Below are 19,442 nucleotides of genomic sequence, written 5' to 3'. Positions count from 1 at the left end.
GGGACTCAGAGCTAAATAATTTATAGTAGGTCACACAAAGAGTAATCAGGCCACATAGCTAAACAATTTAAATGTTGGTCTGTTGGTCTTTCTGACCTGTATCTTTTCCCATAGATTACACTTCCTTCTTGATGAATGAGTTAGCAATTTACTGTATCTTTTTCCTATAATTGCTATAAACCATTTTCTTCCTAATATTATACTCAGATAGGGATTGGCAGGAATTAAGATCATTAACAACCTAAAGGATGCTGGAGTGGTGGTTCCTATACTATGTTAAGTTTTCCAGTCTGGCTCCTACAGAAATGTACAGATCCTAGAGAATGACTTCAGTATGGACCACTTCAAGCTCAAATAAGCAGAAACCCTGTTCACAGTTGCCGTGCTAGATGTTGTGTCATTGCTAGAGCAGATTTATAAAGCCTCATGTTCTCACCGTACGCAACCATTGATTTATTAAATGCACTCTTTCCTATTCTGGTCAGATAAGAGGATCAGACATAGTTTGCATTTATACGACTGGCACAAAGACTTTCATTTATGCTTTTGCTTCAGGGCCATGTTAACTCTCTTGCCCTCTGCCATAATATAGTCTGAAGAGATTCAGACTGAGTTTCTCAGAACATTACATTGATCCATTAGATGACATCATGCTGACTGGACACGATGAACAAGAGGTGGCTAGCACACCAGAAGTCTTAGTAAGTTTTATGCTCTAGTGGTATCAGACTACATAAAGCATTTTACTTTTAAAAACTTGTAAATTCTCTGCCCCTTTGAAGTGTAAATCTCCCAGCTTCTTGCCAGCTTTACAATCTAGGAAGGTCTTTCTCAGAGACCTGGGAGCCATCCCTTAGATGTGTAACCCTCAGGGGCACCTGGGTGTCTCAGGTGGTTAAGCAACTGACTTCGGCTCAGGTCATGGTCTCGAGGTTTGTGGGTTTGAGCCCCGCCTCAGGCTCTGTGCTGACAGCTCAGAGCCTGGAGCCTGCTTCGGATTCTGTCTCTCTCAAAAATAAATAAACCTTAAAAATTAAAAAAAAAAAATGTAACCATCAGGGTACCTGGGTGGCTCAGTTACCTGAGTTGAGTGACTTTGGCTCAGGTCATGATCTCAAGCCCCACACTGGGCTCGCTGCTGTCAGAGCAGAGCCCACTTTGGATCTTCTGTCTGCCTTGTTCTCCACCCCTTCCATGCTCATGCATGTACTCTTCCTCTCTCTCAAAAATAAACATTAAAATATTTAAAAAAAGAAATGTGACCATTAAGAATGATAGTTCCCCAATTTCCCAGGCTCTGCAAGTGGGTAAGCACCAATTAGCACACACAGATGGTCTAATCACATTGATTGGCACCTCCCCCCATGCCCTCCAGTACTTTCCCACCAGTTCACCTGAGTGTTTGAAAACTCACCTTCAATCTCTCTCTTCAATTATGCAATAGTCCTTTTCCTTCAGGTTTATTGAGATATAATTGACCTATAACACTGTTTAAGGTGTACAACATAATAATTTGATATCTGCATAGATTGTGAAGCAATCATCACAGTTAGTTAACATCCATCCCTTCAGAGTTAGAAGTTTTTCTTCTTATGATAAGAACTTTCAAGATCCCTCAGCAACTTTTCAACATACAATACAGTATTGTTCACTTGGACATGGTCTTCCTTAATTCCATTCAGTATAATCTTTCTTTGACCCAGGTTTCATGATCAGAAGAACTGGAGAAGTTGCTTTGAAGGTACTGAGTCCTGAACCATCTACCTTTGGACTATGACATGAGAGAAGAACAAACATTTATCTTATCTGAGCAGCTAAATTTGTGCATCTTTGTTGGAACAGCTTGGCCTGGCCTTTGTCATAATATAAGACCTATCTGACAAAGTTCCTTTAAAAACATGACAGGATAAAGTTTGAAAAAAAATATATTGTTTTTTTCCCCTCTGAGCATGAATTATGGCATTGAACTTTGTTAAACGTCCAAACTTACGAAAATGTAAAAGTTCATGTATCATCCATTACCAAAAAAAAAAAAAAAAAAAAAAAAAGGAAATAAATGTGCTATTTAAATCTTGGACCAAAACTGCGTTGTCCAGAAACAGGAAAACATAAGTAGATGAATAAATATAATAGTTTAAGATTCAAATTGGCCACATTATACAGTGATTGATTAAAAAACATTGTAGAGAACCTACTCTGAGTTCTATTTGCTCAATATTTAAATTGCCCAGAAAAGGTAAATATAAAAGCATGATAAATGTAAAAAAGAATACTTCTGTGTTTTTATGGTCACATATGTTTTGATTTTCTAATGAGCATTTTGCCATATCCATATTACATGGTTTTGGGGATAATGCTAATTTTCACCACGTCATTCATTGATGCTCTTTCTTCTTTCCTTTATTCCCTTCATTTGTAAATATTCTTTACATTGATCCAATAAAAACCTGTGAATACTTCTATCGTGCCTGGAACCATTTCAGGTGTCACACAAAGTACTAAAGAGATTCTCAATGGGAGATGCACAATAAAATAAGAAGTCACAGAAACAGAATATTAGTTTATGATAAAATCTCAAGTGCGAGTGAGAGAAGGAAACCGGATGCTGTCAAGGAGGCTAACTGTGTGGAGGAGAGCTAGGTTAGCTAAGCCGGGCACGCAGGCCTGTGCAGAGCCAAGAAAGAGGATTCCAGACCCAGGGGAGTGCAAATGCAAAGACCCCCTGGCAAGGAGAGATCTTGACTCCCCAGAAAAAGCAACAGCTATTCAAGGGGAATAAAGTGATCAAGGAAGAGAATGGGATGGGATGAGGTGGAACTAGAGAGGAAAGCCTAGAAGAGGGATGTAGGAGACAGCTAAGGAGGTTAATTTCTGTTCTAAGCACAAAGTGGGGTTTTAAGAGGAACAGTAAGAGAATCAATTTACATTTGTCAGAAATCAATCCGGTGGTGCCTAGAAGAGAGACTGTCTTACCCTTCATCATTGAAGTCACAGCTTGATGGGGGGGGGGGGGGGGGATTCAGGAAAAGCAAGGACTTCCCAGTGTTGAGAACTTTGTAGTGAAATCACTAGACCCCAAAGTTCATTTGCATATTATGGTCTGATTGGTTTTAAAATGTTTCTCGTTTATATTCTAATCAGACTTTCAGCCAGATGGCTTGCAGCTGAAACAAACAAACAAAAAAAATCTATCCAGATAGGCACAGGGCTTTTGTTGTTTTGTTCCCCTGCTTTTTAGTAGGGTAGTTTGGCCCCTGTACCTGCAGAGGGGAGAGCAGATCTTGGAAGAAGACCTCGCAATTTCTCTGGGGCATCCAAAAAATCTGCAAGCACTCTCCCCGTAAGTCTGCAATAGTGCTCATATTACTTATGCACTCATCTTCTCCACATCAGGATTTAAAAGACAAAACTGTTTTTCTTTAAACTTCTCAACACTAGGAGTATCACTGTGAAGTTAAAGGAGTTGGAATTAAATCATTCATGCACAAATTTACAGGCAGCAGAAAATCCAAAGTAACTGCTATAATACTTGGCAGATTACTACTTAGAATACGAGCATATCTGAATAATTAATATAAATAAATCACATACTTTAAGACTATTCCTGCCATATTGACATTACAGGAAAAAGGATTTTAATTATGCATAAAAAATTATATTGGACAAGCATCCTTGACGATGATTACAACTCAACAATTTGATTTGAGTTTTTTGGCTTTCTTTTAGGAGACAATTAAATGCATTTGAAATGCTTCATTAACTAGAAAGTCTGTTTTATGCTCTCCGGAGATGAGTTTATACTTGGGAAATATGCAAATATTTTCCAGGTATGAAATTTTAACTGCTGTTGAATTTATCTGAAGCACCATGAAAAGTGAAACATTGCTCATAATTCCATGTTTCATTTTAACAACCTTGGCTCCACATTGGTCTCAGAATTGAGATTTTTGAAGTCAATCAGTTTTAGTGATGATGAGCTCACTTCCCCAAGTACTATCTGCCAGGCTTCATGGGGCCCAACCACCATCCTCCGATTCCAAACAGGACCAGAGTGGGAACTGGCTGTGCAACGAGTCAGGAGCTAGCTAGCCCAGCAGCTGCAAATTCCATCTTTACATGCTTTGTTTTCATAAATTGCCTCTCCTAGAATGTAAATGCCCTCTAGAAAAATGGGATTTAAAACGTGGCAGCATTTGTCTTTCACTTGCTGGCTTAAAAAAATATATTCAACATTAAGAAAATGTAACTAAGAGAAATATTTTGATTGTACCTGCAGATATGTTCACAGTAGGAGAGACTTAGTTTTATAGCCCACAAAACCACTTAGGAGTGTTATATGGGGTGCCTAGACATTAGTGATTCAGTGATAGGTAAGGTGAGAAGGCAGGGATTGTGAGAGGAGGTCCAGAAATTTGGAAATGGGAGAGAAGAGGCATCCATTGTTATCCACGGGAAGAATTCTGGCTTGGATGTCAGATCATCTGGATTTTTTTATCCCAGGATTATAAACAAAGTCACTATAACTACTCAGATTAAAATAGATCCAGAACGGAGCCAAACTTTGTGTGAAGCTTATACATTTCTGGTGGAAAAAGTAATTAAAATTATAAATATAAAATTAGGCATAGATCTCTAAAAGGGGATTATGTAGCGAGGGACCTTGGAGCTTAAACTCTTAGTGTCGTGTTAAATTTTGCTACAGGAGATGTCAATTGCTATTTTCATAGGATATAGTTGAGATCCAAAGATAAGAAATGGCTTCCAGCTAGTACTTGCTAGAGCTAAGCCTTGAATCTGGTCTCAGGAAGCTGGGATTTCTACTTGTTATATTACACGGTAGGAGCTCCCTCTGTGACCTCAGGCAAGTTACTTCCCCTCTTTGGTCCTTCAGTCCTATCTTGAAAAATGAAAGTCAAAACAAAATAAATGTAAAGGTCTTCCCAGTTTAATGAAAGCACTGGCCTTTTACCCAAGTTTAAAAACAGCAAACTTTTCCTTGCTGCTTCTCAGAATCTCACCCCCGATGATGTAGCAGAAGATAACACAGTGACTGGTAGTACCACTGTGACGTCAGCTTCCCAGGGTTGGGTTGCTGGTCCTACTATACATTAGCTGTGGATGCTTGGGCAAGTCACTTCTGTTTTCTCAATTATAAAATAATAACTACTGGCAGAAGTTATACTGGTTAATAACATAGTACAGTTATAATGATTAATAACATAGTGAAGTAAGAATTAGCCATTATTTTTTTGATCAGTCACCAATCAAAAACAGCTCCTATCCATATCCCTCAACACCTCTTCCCCTAGCTTTTTTCTCTTACCATTTCCACTAAGGATGCCTTCCCAGAATGCACTTCAGTATCAGGATAGAACCATGGTATCAGCACACATACCCTTTTCATTTCTCCTCTGCTGTTTCCCCACATACTCTGAGTATCTAAGGGCCCACCATCTTTCTGGGTTTTTGTTTTGTTTTGTTTTTTTGTCATTCCTCTTTGCTAAAGCAATATACTTTCATTTATCTTTTCTTCTAGAAGACCACATTGCCTTTGAAACTGCTCCCTCCTTTCTGTTACCTATCCTCAGGAATTCTGTCTTTCTCCAAGTGAGGAAGCTTCAGGGCACCTCTTCACCTCCCACACATTTCAGCTCTTCTAATTAGCGACCGGCTGATACAGTAACCATCTAGCTCGAATGGGGCATACAGTGAGGCCAGTATTCACCTCTCAAAGCCTTGGTTTTCTTCATTCACATATTGGGATAGTAATTGTTTCTCCCTAACTGTGGTAGGGATTAAATTAACCAAAGCAGGTAACTTAGCATACTGCCCAGCACGCTGCCAGCCTGCAAGAACTATTGACTGCTATCACCATCATTATTACGTGCAGAAGAGTTTGGTAGCACGCTATTTCCTTTCCCCCTGCAAAATATTTCCAGAACGGGTCCAGTGATACCACAGTTTCACAGTCTGGAAATAATGAGCAAAAGGTTGAAGATGTTGGTAAGGTCATCTCCTGATCAGGGACACTTATTTTTATGATTGCAGAATCCATTCTTATGCCGATATACAGTAATCATATTGCATTCTTATGAAACTTTTTTTCATAAAAAATATCTTAAGTGACTAAACATTCTTAAGAGACATTTACTGATGCTGTGATTGAGGCAGTATTTCACTTCTCTGTAAACAATCTTTTAATAAGTAATTTCAAAAGATATGTTCAAAATAGGAATGCCATCAGGGAGATGTTGATGCAGATGGGATATTTTAGAGCTCAAAGCAATTAAGAGTTCTTGGCAAAGAGGAAAAAAAAAAACTTTGAAGAAATAGGATCCAATTCTTTATCCATGATAATTTAATGTTGTTCTTTTAAACTGTCTTATTAGCAATCAATTTATGATCTACCCAAATTTAAGACAATGGCATATAACTGAAGCCCTAATATATTCTGGGTGTATTCATTTAAAATATTGATTGAGTCAGTGTCCTATTTCACAATGTTCTACTTTAATGCAATAAAGATGAGCTATCGGCTAGGTCTTTTAAGAATGACACTGAGTTCTGGAATTACTAAGTGTTTGGCATGAAAAGATAGCATTACCTAATAATGAAAGTTTGTCATCTCTGAAAGTTCTCTAGAGTTTCTTACATATTAGTACTACTGATTAGGTTTCTGATGATTGACTAATGGTGTGAAGATGTTTGGTTAAATGCAAACAAGACTCCTATCAATAAAGAATAACATTTTGCTCAGTGGAAAAATGAGAACTGAGTTATTTGTTAATGTAAATCATAACATAGAGGGATTCAAAGCATCAAAATCTCAATTATTGTCATTATAAAACTAAAATTCTTCCTAAATGTTGGGTCCCAGAAACTGTAAATTCAAATCACTGAAGAGTTACTAGAACATCCAAACATCCTTTGACTTATTCATCCTTTATTGACTTACTCATAAAACATAGGAGTATCAACTATATTCCGAAACATACACTAGTTACTGTATATCCAAAGATTGAGAAACAATGTGGAAACTGAGCCAAAACAAAGGAGACAAAACAAAAAATGACAAATCTGCAATTTTGAACTTTAGAACTTTGAAAGAGAAAGAAGTGTTAAAAAAAAATAATAATGGGGGAATAGAACTTAGAAAGGGGGGGCAATAGTTTTGGGGGATAGGACATCTATGCTGGGGCCTAAGTGATTCGAGGAGAGAGCCTGGAAGAAATCCAGCAGAGGAAGCTACACATGTAAAGGCCCCAAAGTACTCCATTATTTGATAAATGGCAAGGTCACAGTGGCTCAAGGTTAGTGAACAAAAGGAAGGGTGGCCTGAGAGGACCTTGGACAGGGAAGAGTCACATTATACGTGTATATGAAACAGTTACATTTTAAAAATAGGCAGGGGGACCCTTAATTTCTGGAAGGGAGCCAGTTAATATAGAACTTAGGCATTGACCTCTTGCTATTAGATAGTGGATATTTCTATCTTGAATCCTGGAGCAAATCAGGAGGCAATGTAATGGAAGGAAATAAAGGGAAGGGAGTCTGGTGGGGAAGAATTCTACAGAACAGAAGTGGGGGAGCATAGTGTGAGTAGGAGATTTTGAGAAAAGAGGAGAAACACAGCTTTTAGTATCGATTTTTAATATACACACTGTTCTCTCCAGACATTAGAAGCCTCGGTTTCTAATAGATGAACAATTTGTTTAACACATGTTTATTGATCATTTGCTATGTGCCAGACTTTTTCAATTTAACAAGATTTCATGTGATCAGATTGATAGTAGTACAATAATGGAAATCATGAATGAAGGATATAGAAAATGAAACTCTCTCTGGTACAGAGAGACATTTACTTCACTTGGAAGATAAGGTCATTCATACTTTTGAAAAATATTTTGTATGCTGATCATATGAAACTCCGAACAAGGCTCTATACACTCTGGAGTATACAGGGTTTGGTTAAGTCTGCATCCTTCTCTCAAAGAGCTCATATCCAATGGAAGGGAGACAATTACAGTAGAGTCAAATTTGATAGGGTTCTGGAGATCCCCCATATGTGTGCTACATAACAGCTGCAGCTTCATTAATTTAGCCCACAACAAAATGCACTGGACACCAGTATGTACCAACTGTCACCAACATGTCTGCTCTAGAATAATACTTCACAGAATTTAGTAAGGAAAAATCTGTACTGTGTGCCTACTTTGTGCCAGACAACACGCTGATGGGATTCCTCTTTATTCTCATTCATCACAATGATATTACACTCTGCCTCTTTGATGAGGAAACTAAGACACATAAAGTATATGCAGTTTGCCCCAATTTCACCAGATATTAAGCAGAAGAGATGGAATGTGAATAGGTTTTTGATCCTAAAGCCAGTTCTCCCCTTTTCTTGACTACTTCTGGATCTCTTCCTTGTAAAGGAAAATACTTTGTTTCAGAAAAACAGGACACATACATTTTAGAACAGGAAGTTTGGAGGTAGATTTAGGTGTACCAAAGTAGAAAGGTATTCAAGACATAGTTAAGTGTCAAAGAGTACATCGGAGGTCAAAACATACCAATACATGCCAATTTATTAAATAATAAACCCTAAGCCAAACACAATAAACTGTAGGACATATGGGAAAGGGACTTAAAGGTATATGCAAAACTGGTTTCCAGGTTGGTCACTCAGAAGGCAATGGGATTACCGGGTGAGATAGAATTTTTTTTTTTTTTTTTTTTGAGAGAGACAGAGAGCAAATGAGCAGGGGAGGGAAAGAGAGACAGAGAGAGAGAGAGAGAGAGAGGGAGACAAGGAAGGAGAGGGAGACAAGGAAGGAGAGGGAGACAAGGAAGGAGAGGGAGACAAGGAAGGAGAGGGAGACAAGGAAGGAGAGGGAGACAAGGAAGGAGAGGGAGACAAGGAAGGAGAGGGAGACAAGGAAGGAGAGGGAGACAAGGAAGGAGAGGGAGACAAGGAAGGAGAGGGAGACAAGGAAGGAGAGGGAGACAAGGAAGGAGAGGGAGACAAGGAAGGAGAGGGAGACAAGGAAGGAGAGGGAGACAAGGAAGGAGAGGGAGACAAGGAAGGAGAGGGAGACAAGGAAGGAGAGGGAGACAAGGAAGGAGAGGGAGACAAGGAAGGAGAGGGAGACAAGGAAGGAGAGGGAGACAAGGAAGGAGAGGGAGACAAGGAAGGAGAGGGAGACAAGGAAGGAGAGGGAGACAAGGAAGGAGAGGGAGACAAGGAAGGAGAGGGAGACAAGGAAGGAGAGGGAGACAAGGAAGGAGAGGGAGACAAGGAAGGAGAGGGAGACAAGGAAGGAGAGGGAGACAAGGAAGGAGAGGGAGACAAGGAAGGAGAGGGAGACAAGGAAGGAGAGGGAGACAAGGAAGGAGAGGGAGACAAGGAAGGAGAGGGAGACAAGGAAGGAGAGGGAGACAAGGAATCCCAAGCAGGGTTCTTGCTGTCAGTGCAGAGTCCAATGCAGGGCTCGAACTGACAAACCAGGAGATCATGACTTGAGCCTAAGTCAGATGCTTGAGCTAAGTCAGGGCACCACTGAGCCACCCAGGTGCCCCTGAGACCGATAACTTTTATCCTGTACACTATAGTTTAAATTTTTGACAAGAATGAATCTGTATGGTACGCATGTAACTGCATACAACCAATAGATACACGTCAGTAAATGCATTTTATTTGAAAAGCTAGGTGATACATACAGCAGTATGGTTTCATGTATGTGACACAGTTTAGGGACCGTTTCCTCCATCCTGTGCATAGACACGCTTCCTCTGGAGTTTTACGAAAGAGGTTAACCATCAAATAAAAGAACTGATGGCAGCAGAGCATTTCATACCAGTGCTGTTGAAGACGGTACTGTAGATTAGAGATTCTTGGTCACTACAGGATTTTTTATTGTGGCGGAACATTTCATGCCATCAAGGCTGTCTGAGATGGTGCTGTTGATAAACTCAGACTAAAGACTCTTGGTCATTACAGGATCCCCACAGATCAGACCACAGATGCCAACTGTGAACTTAGTCACACAGAGCCTGCTCTGAGGTTGGGATTCTTGCTTTTAGACCTTACATTTAGGTCGTTAAGAGCAGCAATAACCACCAAAATGCTCTTATTTCACCCACAAGGTAAGCACCGACTCTTAACCTCTTTCCGTGTTTGCCAAGCACTCCTTTTGATTGTTAGTTTTTAGATGTTTTTATACACCCCTTGAGACATTTCGTGTGCGGTCTCCATGGCTACTCTTTCTGAAGAGTTCTTTTGGCAACTGTATAACTTGCAACGACTCAGAACTTTCAGGTCTCCAAAACAGTCCATCTTTATGATGAAGCTGGGATTGCCAATGAACTGGGTAGATCATAATTTTTTGAGTTTGACATTTATGTTAATGTCAGTTCCAGTCTCTAAGCTTTTTTCAAAACATTGACCTCTAGATCAAAAAACTCCTACATCACTATAGAAAGTAGATCTCCAGGCTATGAAGAGAAAAGCCATGACCCAGTGTCACTCAGCATGTTCAGCTGATCGAACATAAACTAGCACTCGAGCTCCTGACTTCTACTTTGGCTCACTGTCCACCTATGTTGTGGTACCCATATGGGAGTCTTTTTGGGTGGTCTCTGCTTACCGAGTCAATCGTCACACCATCACAAAGTCAAAATAGATACACCTTCACAACTCCTCTTGCTGCAGACTGAAGGTTTGTGTGTCCAAAATTTGTATGTTGAAACTCTCCCCTCCAGTGTGATGGTATTTGGAGATGGTGACTTTGAGACATAATTAGGTGATAAGGGTAGGGCCCACATGGTGGAAGCAAGCTCTTATGCCCTGCTTTCTCTCTGCCTTGTGAGAATATATCAAAAAGGTACTCATCTGCAGACTAGAACTGATTGGCCAGCATCTTGTTGTTGGACTTCCTAGCCATCAGAACTAGGAGGAATAAATTTCTATTGTTTAAGCCAACCACCCAGTGTATCATATTTTTATTATAGCAGCCTAAACTAACACACATCTAGAACAGATTTTTTATTTATAATTTAATAACAGTAAAAAAAAAATCTCTTAAACACCACACTGTAGAAACTTAACTCAATTCCTCATTAGATAGCTTTTCTCCAAGAAGTTTTCCCCAGGGGGCATCTGGGTGGCTAAGTTGGTTAAGCATTTGACTTTGGCTCAGGTCATGATCTCACAGTTCATGGGTTCAAGCCCCACATCTGGCTCTGTACTGACAGCTCAGAGCCTGGAGTCTGCTTCAGATTCTGGGTCTCCTTCCTCTCTCTGCCCTTCCCCTGCTCATGCTCTGTCTCTCAGTCTCTCAAACATAATGAATGAATGAATAATAAGTTTCCCCAGTATTCTTTTATTCCCTGGATTTTGCATAGAGAGGCCAGATTTAGGTATGATTGTGTTTTTTAAATATAGGTATGGTTGTGTTTTTTAAATTTTTATTTATTTATATTTTTGAGAGAGAGAGAGAGAGAGAGAGAGAGAGAAGAACAAGAGAAGAGAATCAAATTGAATCGAATCCCAAGCAGGCTCAATACTCAGCATGGAGCCTAACGTGGGGCTCAATCTCACGACCCTGGGATCATAACCTGAGCTGAAATCAAGAGTCTGATACTCAATCAGTTGAGCCACCTAGGTGCCCCAGTGTGACAGTCTTTACATTTAAAAGATTTCTTGGTAACCAGACAAGCTAAAACAATAAACCAGGAAAAGTTCTGAGTTTTTCTACTTTTCCCTTTCACTGACCATATTTGGAGAATATGTAAGCCATTAAGTTGAAATCATTCAATAAAAGGGAAAAAAGCAAAGTGAATAATAAACAAGCTAGAAATTTAGCCCCTAAAAACCAGCATCATGAGTAAAGTAATTTGCAAAACTCTTTAGGGGTATGCTAATTTCATACACACACACACACACACACACACACACACACACACACACACAAGTCCCTTATCAAAATATTTGGTAAACTGGCATATTATAGTTCTCACTTTGAAATGTATGAACCAAAGCTCCAATAACAAAGATAACAAATGCATTTAACTTTAATTTTTAATTCAGGAGGTCCCAAACTTATTTGGGAAAAAGACTCCTCTTTCAATGCCCACCATTATCTTGTAGAATATACTTTGGCTCTAAAGGAGAGCAAGTTGAGAATGGGATCCTACAGTTTTACAGGCCACTCTAGCCACAAGACCTGCAGGAAGGGCCCATTGTTTTCTTTTAAACTAAATGTTCGGATCACAATATCCTGTACAGTTTTCTCTCAATCACAATGTCGTCAATGAGTGCCCACATTCACACACTTTCTAAAACAGCTAGAATGACCAAGACTCAGCAGCTTGATTAGAGGACATGGCCCTGGGCATCAGCAGACCAGGACACCAGGCTTGATGTAAACGTTTAATCTTGGGAATTTGTGCATCTGAACATCAAGGAGGTGAGAACAGGATCATTTCCCCCTTGAATCTTCCGTGATTCTGTAACAGTCTTTCCCATTGTCACAAGGCAAAGATCTGACATATCTGGTAGTCTCAGAGTTTAGTAAGGGTGTTCCCTGAGTTATTGGGGTCTTTGGAGATCACAGCAATTAGAAGATTAAAAGATCTTAAAAGGTAACTACCAGAGCTATTTCAAATAGATCTGAAGAAACGCTTGCAATTTCCTCAAGAGATGAAAGGATTGCAAAAGCGAAGGAGGTTTCTGGCCAGTTTTCCAGTGAAATACAATCAATAGGAATTTAGTGGCAGATAATGCCTCTGCCAGAATAATGGTAACTTGCTTTCACAAATAAACCCTAAAATGTCAGTGGCTTAGGCAAAGTTTTTCTTATTTATGTAATAGTCCATTGCCGCTGTTCCTGGTCAGCAGAGGTTTTTTTAATTCAGATGGTGATTTAGCAATCAAAGCTTTCCACACCTTATAGCGCGGGGTCCTTTGCATCTAGCCCCAGAAAAAGAAGGAACACCTCCCACTTAAATGCTTTGTACTAATTACAAGCTTCTTGAGCAAGCAGGTCATGTGGCTCCCCTAGATGCAAGGAGTTCGAAAATGGAGCTCCTGTCTAAGGAGTATTAAATACAAAATGGATATGGTACCTGAGCAGGCCCTGAACCGACAAAACCACTTCAGCCATGGGTAAAATGGGTAAAATTTTGGATAATTTGTAATTGTAGTGGCCACTCCGGGGACCATTTAACTTAGGTAAGTTAATCCACCTTAAGGGACACCCTTGAAAAGCAGGGATCCCAAACCTCTCAGGATCAATGGAATGCATTATTTGGTATGCAGACGCTTTTAAAAAACAAAATGACTCCAAAAATAGCTCTGAAAGGATTTTTACAGCATGCAATAATCAATCTTTAGTTTAAAAAAACAACGCTGGCCTTCTGAGCCGGTAACCTTGACCCAGTCTGTCTTCCAGAAACAATTCCAATCCAGCTATTTTTCTGAGTTTTATATTACTGTACCCAAGGCATGGCTAAAATTGTAAAGTGAAAGCTATAAGATCTGTGTCTATTTTATATATATGCCTGTGTATATATATACACACATACATATATATACGCACACATACACACATACATATATATACGCACACATACACACATACATATATATACGCACACATACACACATACATATATATACGCACACATACACACATACATATATATACGCACACATACACACATACATATATATACGCACACATACACACATACATATATATACGCACACATACACACATACATATATATATGTGATATTTTTTAAGTTCTATTTAATTGGCTTAAAGAAAAATAATCACTTACATGAGTATTCCTAAAACCCTCAAATATAGAAATAAACCCACATGTTTTTCAAGTTCACATGATTTGGGATAATCATCAATAAATAAGTTAAAGTTTGTTGGTTTAATGGAAGTAGTCATATCTTCAGAGTTGTCAATATCGTGCAAGCATCTACTTTCCTACCTGGATTTACTGGTCAAATAAGCTCATGATGTCTCTCTGTTACAAAATTTATCAGCAAGAAAAAGAAGAGGGTTGTTAGCTTTTTGAAGTCTAATATAAGCATAATTATTAAAAACAAATACTTCAGAGAAAGGTAAATAAAAGTTTATGCTAACTAACTAATGAATATTCATTGAATATCTACAGCTTTCCTACAAAGACAACATACTGGACATTGGTTGCTAAACATAAGTTTAAATTTACTTTTGGCTTTTAAAAAAAATTAATTTTATTTATGTGTTTTTAGAAAGAGGGCACAAGATGGATTAGAGAGAGGAGAGAAATAATCTCAAGCAGGCTCCATGCTCAGTGCAGGGCTGGGTGCAGGGCTCAGTCTCAGGACCCTGAGATTATGACCTGAGCCAAAAATCAAGAACCAGATGCCTAACCAATCAAGCCACCCAGACACCCCATTTTTGGCTTCTTAATCATTACACAGAAACAAAAAGTATTTGCGTCTCTTAGAATGTCTTTTGTCGTGTTAAAAGAAATTATACTTATCAAACACCTATGGCCTTAAAAATACTATAAGTTTTAATTATGTATAAATTTGCTCATCTACAATGGGATGCTAGTATATGACAGACAGTTGCTAATATATGATAAACAGATAATTGCCCGTTGCCTAGTTTTCACTGGAAAGTAAATGTTGCAAGTATTTAAAATTGATGGTCACTATGTAAAAATGGAACTACTAGAAACAGTAAGAGTGAAGGGAAACACCTTTATATGCAAAATGTGAGAAGAAAATAAGACGTATTTCTATATGAAGAGTATTCAAGGAAGAGAAGAGGTGTTTTTGTTAAGGAAAAAGACTATTGTCTAAAATAAAATGACAATTCTAAAAGAAAAAGAAAAATAGACAAGACCTAAATGGGTACACAAAGTCGCAGGCTTGTGGGAATGAAATTTTATGTTGTGAGTTCAAAGCAGGCTAAATTGAACAGATTTGATAAGGATTTTCAAGCTCATTTTCAAATGAGCTGAGTAATGTACAAATACAAAAATAGAGTTTAATTTTCTGTTAAAGCCACAGAATTTTTTACATCATTGGTCTACTCAACGTTTAGATAAGGATTTTCTTTATTTTTAATGTAATCTGTCCAGAAAACAAATGTTTCTCACATTGTCTTTATCAGGTCTTTTATTACTTAGAAAAAATGATGGGGCGCCTGGGTGGCTCACTTGGTTGGGTGACCGACATCAGCTCGGGTCATGATCTCGCAGTTTGTGAGCTCAAGCCCTGCATCAGGCTTTGTGCTGATAGCTCACAGCCTGGAGCCTGCTTCGGATTCTGTCTGTGTCTCCTCCTCTCTCTACCCCTCCTCTGCTCACACTCTGTGTCTCTCGGTCTCTCGATAATAAATAAACGTTAAAAAAAAGAAAAAGAAAAGAAAAACTAAGTCTTTACAATATTATATGAGCTAAGTTCTGTGTGAAAGGTTTATGTATTTGCCTATGAAATCTTTTTATGGTCACTGATTGGATAACTAAGTCTTATTTTACAATGCCTTACGTTTCTATTTGATCAAATGCCTTCAGCCTTTTGACATTTTTGACAAGCTTCCCCCAATCCAATTCTAGATAATATCTCCTTGACTTCAAACAAACTAAACCTTTCCAGAGGGGTTCTGGAAAATCTCAAAAGATTTGCTCTCTCCCCTTACAAAAAGAGAAAGGTTCATGTATTTAGACTTAGTGGATACATTGAATTGCATGGGAAACACTGTCAAAAAGTAATATTTAACCTTTAGATTGTATTTACATGGGTATGTATTACTAATATAATTCAGATATTATAGGACATTCCTAAATTTCTGAAATGTCCTGATGTAATATTGTCTGTCATAATTCCAGTTATTATCTTGAAATATTATAGATCAAGAAAACAACCAAATTTATTTGGCATCATTTTTGTATGTGTGTGAACTCTCAGAACTTTAAACATAGCTATTGTTAAGTCTTTTGTCATTCATAGACCATTGTTTTACTCGCAATTCCTCTCTGAAAGCATTTACAATGAACTACAGATAAAAATGCTTCATCTTCAAAGAGATTCATGGAAAAGAACCTGAGAAGTACACCAGAATACAGGTTTCTGATAACTTTAAGATCATAACAACTGAACTAAGGAAGAATTTCTAAAACTCTAAATGAAACTGAATAGTTCAGAAAGCTGCTAACCAAAGATGAAGCAAAACGAGAATCACAAGAGATCCAATGTACTAATGAAGATTATAATATTTATAACTTCATTTAAAACTGTTCCTTAGCGTTTTGTTTTCCAGATTTAAAAGACCCCTGTTTCTCCTCTTTTGTAAGCCTTTTACAACTTACAGTAATTTGGTAAAATATACATTTGTAAACAGACCTTGAAACATTTATTTTTCTCCCTACCTGCTCCCTCCAGAATTCAGGAACTCTTAATATTTTTATTTTTCATGACAACGTATGTGCTTACCTAAGTTCAATAAGAATCGATTCTCTTTGTGTAACAGGACACAATTAAACAAGTTCTTAGTTTGGCTTCTTAGCCTAAAGAAACTTTTAAGATCTCAGGGAAAATTTTTTACTACCCAACAATTTTAAAGTACTAAGGTTGACTTTATGGAGTCAATAAAACCCTTGGTCAAAACCAAAGTTTTGACTGAAAGGCCGTATTTGAGAATATGCATAGAATCACTCTTCTTCCTTCATTTGTGAAGATAATTAAGCCGAGCTTAACAAGACTATTTGAAGGAAACCATGACTTACACTTGTTAATAAGACTTCTTTTACAAAGAGATTTCATTATAAATATCTTTGATAAGAATGGGAAGACTATAAAAAATGTGTTTCCGTAGGAAATTGTAGTGTACCCATTTTCAGATTCTAGTCCTGTTAAGGGTGCTGGACATTTTATCTACTTATCAACTCCAGAGAAACCACCACAACATATATACAGACAACCTTCATGTCGGTTACTGTCTGAGCCACTCAAGACAGTTCACGACAACACCGAATGTAGCATCAAAGTCAGTCAAACTGCCAACCAGGAAAATCCATTAGACTCAATCAGCTGCCACCCTTCTTTTACCACCTGAAGACGCTGCCAACTCAGATCTAGAGATTTTCCCAACTGGCTGCCCTCCAAGCTCAGAAACTTGAATCTTTAATTTGTTTGAACTTCAACCTTTGTTAACCTTTTCGCCTTTGTTTAAAATTCACCTTTGTTTTCCTTTTGTTTCCACAGAAATGCCTCTCCTTAAATTACCTGATTGCTCGCGTCATTTGGAGTCCTAATTTCCGTAAAAGGTCACCTTGCAACACCACTTCCTAAAATAAAACATCCTGTTGTTCATCTCATCCTAAGTAATCATGAGGCTATGTGATTGCTAACACATCAGGCTGTGCCTATGTAAATAACTCAGAACAAAGTCGACAGCCTATTACACGTTACCCCAAAAGCAAAATGTAGGTTGCTTAGCAAGGTAAAACCTGAATCTTATTATGAGCCATTTGATTTATTTAATTGGTTAAATGTTGGTTCCTGGTGAATTTTTCAGCTCTTGGCTGTTCTTCTCCTGAGAGTTGTCATATGAACACCTCTTGTGCACTGTAGTCTTTCAGGGATTTGAAATGCCTTTCAGCAGCCACTTATACATCAAAGGATACCCATCAGGAGTCGAGGAGCACAAGAACTCAATGGTCACACGGACTACATGGCCGTCCATCCTGACTCAGCTAATGCAAAAAGCAAATATGGGATTCCCTGGCCTGGCAACACCAACAGTGGTAACTGAGAGGAATGTTGTACTAGCTGGCCACGCACTCAGCTTGCTGAGAGAAGCACGCAAGTGAGGAATAATTGAAATACAAAATGGAGACCAGGCTTGAGAAGTCCCTGAGCAGGCATAAGTCCCTTAAGCCATGTGAGCAAAGCTAAATCAATCTTATGTCATTAATATGAGAAAAACTTAGGTTCTTCCTTGTAAATGCCTCCAACAATCATAAACTTAAATCATTTTTCAGAAAATGCTAGGAGATAATCACTTCTAACCAAACCCCTGTTTGTGGAACCCCCACTGGAAATGTAAACCGCTTCTTCATTTTTGCTTACTAACCATCACGTCCCATCGCGTCATACCAGTCTGAATTTGAAAGCTCCCACTTAGAAGACTGTTGTTATACTCACAATAGACTCTTACTAAATTCTATTTATTAATTTGGTGGTTTTAATTACGCTATTTCTGGAGTTTTGACAGAAGCCATTTTCAGCAAAACCTCTGCACTACGGAAGGAGAGGTACGTACCTTGGTGAATAACTGTTGCTGTTATTGTTTTTTTGCATGAATAACAATAGTATAATTAGTTTCCTAGTGCTATAACAAATTACCACAAATTTGGTAGCTTAACATCATGCACGTTTACTGACTTACAATTCTGGAAGCCCAAAGGGTGAAATGAGACTTACTAGATGAAAATTAAGGTATTGGTAGGCCTGCATTTCTTTATGGTGGCTCAAGGCAAAAATCCATTTTCTTACCTTTTCCAGCATCTAGAGACTGATGACATCCCCAATGTCTTGCTGCTCCTATCCACCTCTGAAGCCAGCAATAATGAGTCACGTTCTCCCTTTTACCATCTCCTTGCTCTTCTCTCTTCTGCCTCACTCTTCCTCTTATAAGGACTCTTGTGATCTCACTGGGCCACGTGGATAATCTGAGTTAATGCCCTCCATCTGAAGGTCAGCTGGTTAGCAACCTCCATTCCATCTGCCGCTGCAATTCCCCTTTGCCTTAAAACCTGCCAACCCAGCAGGGGTGCTTGAGTGGCTCAGTCAGTTAAGCATCTGACTTCAGCTCATGATCTCAAGCTCCATGCTGTCAGTCCAGAGCTTGGAGACTGCCTTGAATTCCGTGCCTCCCTGCCCCTCCCCCACTCACACTGCCTCCACCGAAAAGTAAATAAATGTTAAAAAAAAAAAAAATCAATTCAACTCCTTATGACCAGGACATGACTTTTAGGGGACCCATTCTGCCCAAAACACAGTAACGAAAAGACTAGTCACAATGGCACTTATTGAGTACCTTCTGTATACAAGAACCATTGTACAGAATGATTCATTTAATCCTTAGAATAGCCCAATCAGGTGGGCATTTTTATCACCATCTTACAGATGAGAAAGCTGCATACTCAGCAGACTTGTGTTTGAAGTCACAGAGCCAGTGAAAGGGGAAAGAATAGATTCAAATCCAGTTCCGTTTGACTCTAACACTCCCATTTTATCTCCAAACATCTACCTCTTTCCCATCATACTTTTCATTCCTTATTTTTCTGTAGATGTCATGGCCTCTTTTTTATAAGCAAAAGCCACATAATTCTCTCCTTTTAAAATACTTTTACTTTGTAAATGGTTG

This window comes from Neofelis nebulosa, chromosome 14 (assembly GCF_028018385.1).
Source record: "Neofelis nebulosa isolate mNeoNeb1 chromosome 14, mNeoNeb1.pri, whole genome shotgun sequence".
NCBI lineage: Eukaryota > Metazoa > Chordata > Mammalia > Carnivora > Felidae > Neofelis > Neofelis nebulosa.
This window is presented reverse-complemented; position numbering follows the sequence as displayed.